General features: G+C 38.9%; 1 protein-coding gene across 1 annotated transcript in view; it reads left to right on the top strand.

Moving 5' to 3' along the window:
• Positions 1–8,508, top strand: part of LOC107698718 (attractin-like protein 1) — a 286,058-nt gene that overhangs the window by 187,316 nt on the left and 90,234 nt on the right. The gene's annotated exons all lie outside the window — the stretch shown is intronic.

Raw genomic sequence — 8,508 nt, 5'->3', positions numbered from 1 at the left:
ACACACACACACACACACACACACACACACACACACACACACACACACACACACACACACACACACACACACACACACACACACACACACACACACACACACACACACACACACACACACACACACACACACACACACACACACACACACACACACACACACACACACACACACACACACACACACACACACACACACACACACACACACACACACAGAAACCTGTTTTTTTTAAATTGCAAATCAACACAAAAATAAATAAATAAATAATGCCGCAGTGAGGAAAAAAAAGGCAGACAGGAACAGCAGTAGAGTGAGTAAATGAGTGAAAGAAAGCATGAAGCATTCTCTCTTCCTTCCCCTCAAGCCCAACCACAGAGATTAGTAATCCCACATGGGAAAGTCTTGGTCATCTTGATCATTAATTAACCCTTGCTCAACCCAGGCCTTTGTGTCTTCCCCGACAGGCAGATGCCTGGAGCACTGTCTAATGAACCCTCTCCACCTTCCGGCCATGCATTTCGCCCAACAGCCCTTCCTCTGTTCCTGTATTAGGTTAGCGCTAACTGACACAATCCTCCACAGTCAGGTGGACCATAGCAGGGAGCAGATAAGTCTGAGAGAAGGTGCATATAGACCCCTCCACATGGACAAACTGAGCTCACAAAACAGACTGGAGTGGGTCCTCAAAGCCGATCGAGCGGGACAGATGTCCTCACAACGGCGCATTCCTGATCGCTGGGGCAAATCATATCTCTCAGCCAGACTGCCCTCCAGCCTTGCATACTGATGGTGGAGATGAGATGTGTCTGTGTGTGTAATCACTTTGGGAGACCTGTGTTGGGTGTCTCGCCGGCTGGTTCAAGGAGAAGATGAGAGTCAAGGGCAGAGCAGCGAGGTTGTCTGGCCACCAAGCTTTTGTCTTTTGTCCTGGATGTCTGGGCTGTGGTTTACTCCTGCCCACTCTATCTCACTCAGTCGGCTGAGAGAGCCAGGCAGTGACCAAGACAAGCAACTGACACGTACAAGTCCTGAGAAAGACAAAACAGCAGGAGAGAGTGACAGAGACATACATTTAGCAAGCTAAATGATGGTTCATTGTATAAAACACAATAAAAGCCTGTCTTGTTGTATCTGTGTACGCCTCTCACTTTATTCATTTAGTCTAACTGTGCATTTTAAGCAGAACACATGAATTAGGGATGTGCTTATGCCATCATATATTGTAATAGATCCGCTTGTCTATGTTTGTTCCGAGCAGAGTATCAATCTGTGCATTAGTGGGCAAGTTTTTTTAGTGAGCCTTTTGTGCAGGTTATGTCAGAAGGTGAGTGAGTGAGTCATTGAATCATATGTTCAACCAATTCTTTCAAAACCTGATTAATTTTGGAATAAAACAAGTGACTGTCTTTATGAAGGAGTTTAACAGATTGGTTCACATCATCATAACTTATTCAGTTATAAAACAAGTAGCTGACTTTTTGAGTGAGGGAATGATTCAAACACACTGATTATTTCAGCAAACAAACAAGCGATTATATGTGTTAGTCACTGAATCATTCATTAAACCAATTTGATGTAATAGATACACTGATTCATTCAGGTGAAAAAACAAGTGATGTCTTTATTCATTAAACCAATTTGTTCACAACAATAATTGATTAAATAAAGAAAGAAGTGACAGACTTTGTGTGAGTCATTCAATTATTCACTCAAACAGTTTGTTCAAACACTGATTTATTCAGCAACAAAACAAGCAACTCTATAATCAGTGAATCAGTGCATTGAAAAACACTGATTCATTCACAACACTAATTCATTTAGTAATGACTTTTGAGTGATTCATTGAATCATTTACTCAAACAATTAATTTAAACACATTCACTGAGCAAAAAAAAAGACTGACTTTTTGAGGGAGTCATTGAATCATTCATACAGTACAGTACTCAACATGAACTTTGAACTACTCTGGTTTAGTTCTCTGTAACTGTCAAACTCTGTGGTACTGCTAATATTGTTGAGTGCTGAAATGTGATTATACATTTACTGTATGCATTTGACAGCCAGTGATTTACAGTAAATTCAGTCTTTATATTTTAAGGTAACGTGTTTCCTACGATTCAAACCCATGACTGAACCCTGTAACCCAAGTGTCTACTAAATAATTAAAAGTAAGTGCAAAAGCATCTAAGCTTATTTAGTTTGTTAACTATATACAGATAAAATTAGTTGCATTTTATCATTTGTATTTGCCATTTTTTTATCCCTTCTCGCAACAGACCTGTGAGCGACGAGAGAGAGAAAAAAAAAACACTTCTGTGGATCGTGTTTTGATTCTCCTGATTAGCAGTTGGGGTGATCTTATTATCCCTGAAGTATTCAGTGCAGCGCTGTTTGATCTGATGATGCTGGTCACTGCAGAAAGAGAGAGACAGAGTGGATGAGAAGGAGTCAGACAGAGCTAGCGCTGGGCACTAATTACCTCTAGCCTGCCGCCACTCAAGTGCCAACATCTGCTGCAATCAGGCCAGTTCTGCTCTCAGCCGAGGAGCTGTTGAAGAGAAAGCCTCTCTCAAGAGTCAACGAGCAGTCAAACGGCACCGGCTCTACACTTATCTCTTTCTCCCTTTACTTTAAAGACTGCACTGCAAGGGCGGCTAGTTTAAAAGCAAGAAGGGTTGTAAAATGTGTGTGTGTGTGTGTGTGTGTGTGTGTGTGTGTGTTTGAGCTGCATTAATTTATGAGTATGTGGGTGAGAGTGGGAATTGTGTGCATGTGTGCCTTTTAGTGTGTTGTAATTGCCTCAAGCCTTGTAGATATGGCTCATGTTACATTTGCATATGCACTTACCAGCCTATTTATACTCGTTAGTGGCCCGTTCTAATGGCAAGTAAATCTGTAAGTCAGCCATATGCTCTGTTCACTTGTTTAATAAATGTTTGTGGATCCAAACCTGTATGACTTTCTTGTCATACAATTAGACGTCTCAAAATATCTTGAAAATGATCCCTTTAATGCACTATGGTGCACTTTACAGGATCCATATGAGGTGACATTTTGAAACCCAGTCTGTATTCATATTTAGATCTGATTCTTTTTTTGTTTAGCGCATATTTAAAGAAATAAACCAGCTCAGCACTTTGGGGTGTCTGTTTGTCCCAATATGTGATTTTAGTTTTTTCCTGTGCCTTTGTTTGTTTCTTAGTGCACAATCTCTCACAGTAGGCCTGACCTATATTGGCTTATACCCACCATTATACTTTGCTTAGCATCTTGACTTCCAGATATCCATATTTACTTCTCAGGATTCTGGGACTTTCTGGAAGTGTTTTGGTTTGAGAAAATTCTCAGATAGAAAATAATTTACTCCTGTTTTCGTAGACTAAACCCAGGCGTAGAGATGCTGTGATGTTGTGAGCATCTCGCTGGCCTCATTTCCAGATGCCTGTGGAGGCATCCCCTGCTGTCGACCTTACACGGCTCACTTTGGTCTGCTCATACAAAACATTAATTTTATAATGTGCGATATTCTGCATACCGCTACAACATAAGTTTTGGAGTGTTTAGGTTGTTTATGCCTTTTCTGCTTTCTGTAAAAAGAATCTATGCCTGAAGGTTGTGCTTATGACTTTTGTTCTTTGTTGCTGGCCTGTCTTGCTTCTGAAACATAGTTTTAAATGCCATTGGTACCGACTGGCAGGGAAAAGTTAAAGGTCCCATGGCATGAAAATTTCACTTTATGAGGTTTTTTAACATTAATATGAGTTCCCCTAGCCTGCCTATGGTCCCCCAGTGGCTATAAATGGCGATAGGTGTAAACCGAGCCCTGGGTATCCTGCCTTTGAGAAAATGAAAGCTCAGATGGCCCAATCTGGAATCTTCCCTTTATGTCGTCATACGGGGAAAGGTTACCTCCCCTTTCTCTGCTTTGCCCGCCCAGAGAATTTGGCCCGCCCATGAGAAAATGAGGTACTACCGTGCGAGGCGAGCGCAATATTTTTTTTTCCTCGAGAGACATCATGGAGAGACATGATGGCTTGCAAACGAGCGAAGCATGGCAGTTGCCCCGCCTCTCTCCTCCTCATTAGCATTTAAAGCTACAGACACAGAAATGTCACGTCCTAAGGAAAGCTCATTGTGGGACTGGCTCGTAGTGGCTGAAATTCTGCACCAAGGCTGAATTTCGGGAAAGAGACTTCAGATACAGTACTAGGGACCACTTAGGCCTATATAAAAGCATCCAAAAAGCAGCATGTCATGGGACCTTTAAATAAAAGCTTAGCCTTTGGTTGAGACTGACCTACAAACTATTCCCAAATAGTGCTTGTTGTGTTACTGTACCCGAAGTGTTGATGGCATGGAGTGGCTTTGTTATTTGGTGTAGAGTGTATTAAGTAGAGAACATATATTCACAACTCTACCTTTAATCCTTTCCAAGCATCTTTTGTCCTCTTTAGACCACTTTGAAATAATAATCATCACAATAAATGATGATACAAAAATCTTAATAATCATAAAAAATATAAGACATAACTTCAACTAGAATGACAATTAATTACGCTATGTATTCACAGTCTGAATAATTTTATTTTGGATGAGAAATTAATGTACATTTATTATTGATTCAATTAAAATGGTACAATTTTAATAATATAATCTGTTATAATACGGTATATTAACAAACTTTGTAGTGTAGTCGATGCATATATTGTTATTGGATTGATGCACCATGCTTAAAGTCACCGTTTTGACTTTTAATCTTCACCATGCTAGTCAATCGGGTTACTTTTTGATTCCCAAGTATACCAGTCATTGAATCTGGGCCTGTAAATGGAGTGCACGACTTTCATGTGTACATGTGAACTTGTTTAACAGAAAGCACCTTTCCTGCTTCAACAAAATAATGACATTCTGTAATTTCCAGTAAATTAAATTTGATCTGTAATTTCCTCTAAATTAAATGTGGACGTGGTTCATGGAAAAGCTGATAGTCGGTCATAAACTCGATTGGGCGTCCTTCTCAAAGCGTAATCTCAACACCAGCATCCAGTTTTATACCGGTTGTTAATGCCATAATGTCTGACCATATTACCATCTCATCTGAAGGGCATAATACTGCACTATCCCATCCAATCTCTCTCTGTTTGTATGCTTTATTATCCAGAAGCAAAGCTCCATGGGGATGCTGGTGGATTCTGCCTCATAGCCCTTGCTGGAGACTGTATCGATCAGAGATTGATTGGGTGAACTCCTCGTTAAGGGGATGTCGAAATGAAGCTGTAAATCTGCTGAATCATATTTTAGAGGCTGACTCGAATTGATGCGGCTCACTGGAGGCTTCTTTAATTGGTGGAGGCTTTCACCTTCTTTCATGCCTTGCATTGCTGGGATAGGCAGGATTAGCTGGTCCAGGGAAATCAGAGGGAAACGACAGACCTTGATTAAGATATCCAACATCACACTGGAGATATTACAGTTAAGAAAAGTTTTTTAGTTTTTCTTCATAACAAGTTGTTTCTCACCATACTGAAGCTGAAATAAACGATGACCCTTGAAGCAAAGTGCAAAGACTGTTTGCTTTCACCTTTAGAAAGAATACATCAGAAAATAAAATTAAGGTATCAGAAGTCATATCAAAGGGTACTCTATTAAAAGTCATCTTGTTTTATAGTTTTTAATTTAGTGCAAAATGTCCCCTGACTCTTCTCTTTGAGAGAGTATTGTGACGGATGGTAGATGAAGGGTATAGGGGTCACTGTTGCTGTCACAAGAAGTGGATATGTCTGTGCTTGTGTCCTCTACCCTGTTATCTGTGACTCAGTCAGCCTTGAAGTCAGGAGGCAACTGCTCGACAAACACTAATAGAATAAAGACGTGCTGTCTTTGGACTGTGACTGCAGAGACTGAGAAGTCGAACTAAAGGTGAGGTCACACTAGTTTTACTAGCTTTATTGTCTTCCATTCATACACATACAAGCATAGGAAAATTGAAATCAAAGTACATGTGAAGTCTTTTGCTGCATTCTAAAGATCATATTTGGTCAACCCTGATCTTAAAATACGTATGTATGAGCAGTAGAGGATGTAAACATCACAGCTTGGCATCCATGTTCAATACAAAGAATCAGAGTTCCTGGAAAACCTAGAAATATAAGAAATTTCAAAAGTTACACGACTGGAAAAGTCATGGGAATCTTAAAAGGTCATGCAAAAGTCATGGGGAAAACAGAATCTTAAAAGGTCATGGACATTACTATAGTGAATATAAATGTTTTTGTATTATGCTCACTTTTTCTACGGCTCAAAATTTTTCTCTGTGAGTGGCATTTTTATGAAATGCTTTTTATAATCCTTTTCCAGTCATCACAAATAACCAGAAAAGTAATGAAAATTGTATTGAATGCTAAACACAAACAGTTTTACATATATAATGAGTCATCCAGATAAGGAACAACATACTGATACAAAGGGGTTACAAAATAGAAAGAATGAATAAACAAACAAATACATAAGTAAACAAATAAACGAGCAATTAAGACAGTAGCTCAAAGTTTTTATTTTCAATTATCTTTAACTTTTTTGCAAATAAAATTGTATCTAGATTTTTTTTTGTTATCAATGCACATAAGAGTCAGAAAACATAAGAATTTCAACCTTAAAGTATGTTTTCCTTTTGCTTCCATGATTCCTTTTGCTTTTGTGAATTAGAAACTTACCATTACCATAAATGTGTGTGTGTATATATACTTCCGCAGCGCCCGCGGATATAACCGCCATCCGCGCATCACTAATATATATAATTCAAAGTATATAAAAACATAATTGCAAGTTAATTAAAAATTATGTCGAGATATCTGTTGAAAACGACAAAAAAGAAATGTCCCTTTTTCAGGATACTGTATTTTACAGATAATTTTGTAAAATACAAATAGACTTTATAGATCTTTATTGCAAAGGGTTTAAACAATTATTGCACATACACCTGTGGAACAGTCCTTAAGACACTTGCTTGTTTACAGGTCGTAGACAATTATGGTCACAGTTACAATGATTTAGGACAGTAAAGAGACCTTTCTACTGACTCTGAAAAACACCAGAAGAAAGATGCCCAGGGTCCCTGATCACCTGCTTGAGCATGCCATAATCCTGCTACAGGATGCATAAGGACTGCAGATGTGGCCAGAGCAATAAACTGCAATATCCGTAATATAAGATGCCTAAAACAGTGCTACAGGGAGATAGGAAGGACAGTCGATTATTATTATTATTATTATTGCAATAATATATGACATATCTCATTGCCATAATCTGTTGCACTGTCAGTAATTTTGCATGCTCTGAGCATGCAATGTGAGTTTACCTTAAGCTGTTCTGACCACCCTATAGTGTAATTGGCCATCATGGCCAGATTGTGAGCTGCCATCTAATCAGCATGAAAACACTGCTTGATAACTAGCTCACCATTTACACCAGGGTAAATCATTAGCCTTCCTCTTCCGCCACTTGCACACAGTCTTTAAATTCTCACCACGGATACACAGTACTACAATGAAGAGGAATATATGAGATGAGGGGAAGAAATGCATGAAACTGTGTTTGCTTTCCAAGAACAGAGTATTTACTAATGTATATAGGATTAGCACCTAGCTTTACTCTAGTGTGTGTGTATGTGTGTGTGTGGCCCCTTGAAATATGAGGTTATAAACTGAGCTCTATAGCTGTATTTAACAGTATGACTTTCTTTCTCTCTCTCTCTCTACATATAGACATATACCACAACTTTACATGCAAATTTTGTCTATTTCTGTTTATATACATACATATATATATATATATATATATATATATACACAGTGCTGTGAAAATGTTTTTGCCCCCTTCCTGTTTTTTAATTTTTTACATGTTTGTCACACTTAAATGATTCAGATCATCAAACAAATTTTAATATTACACAAAGATAATGCAAGTAAATACAAAATGCAGTTTTTAAATAATTATTTTATTTATTAAGGGAAAAAGCTGTCCAAACCTGCCTAGCCCTATGTGAAAAAGTAATTGCCCCCTAAATCTAATCACTGGTTTTGCAGCAACAACTGCAATCAAGCGTTTGCGATAACTGGCAATGAGTCTTTCACATCGCTGTGGAGGAATTTTGGCCCACTCTTCTTTGCAGAATTGTTTTAATTCAGCCACATTGGAGGGTTTTCCAGCATGAATGGACTGTTTAAGGTCATGCTACAGCATCTAAATCGGATTTAAGTCCGGACTTTGACTTGGCCGCTCCAAAACCTTCATTTAGTTTTTCTTGAGCCATTCAGAAGTGGACTTGCTGGTGTGTTTGGGATCATTGTCCTGCTGCATAACCCAAGTGCGCTTGAGCTTGAGCTCACAAACTGACGGCTGGATATTCTCCTTCGGGATTTACTGATAGAGAGCAGAATTCATGGTTTCATCAATTATGGAAGTCGTCCAGGTCCTGAAGCTGCAAAGCAGCCCCAGACCATCACA

Source organism: Sinocyclocheilus anshuiensis, unplaced genomic scaffold (assembly GCF_001515605.1).
Source record: "Sinocyclocheilus anshuiensis isolate Anshui unplaced genomic scaffold, SAMN03320099.WGS_v1.1 scaffold1015, whole genome shotgun sequence".
In the NCBI taxonomy this organism is placed as follows: domain Eukaryota; kingdom Metazoa; phylum Chordata; class Actinopteri; order Cypriniformes; family Cyprinidae; genus Sinocyclocheilus; species Sinocyclocheilus anshuiensis.
Note: the sequence above shows the minus strand (reverse complement) of the source record. Positions and strands in the feature narration are given on the sequence as shown.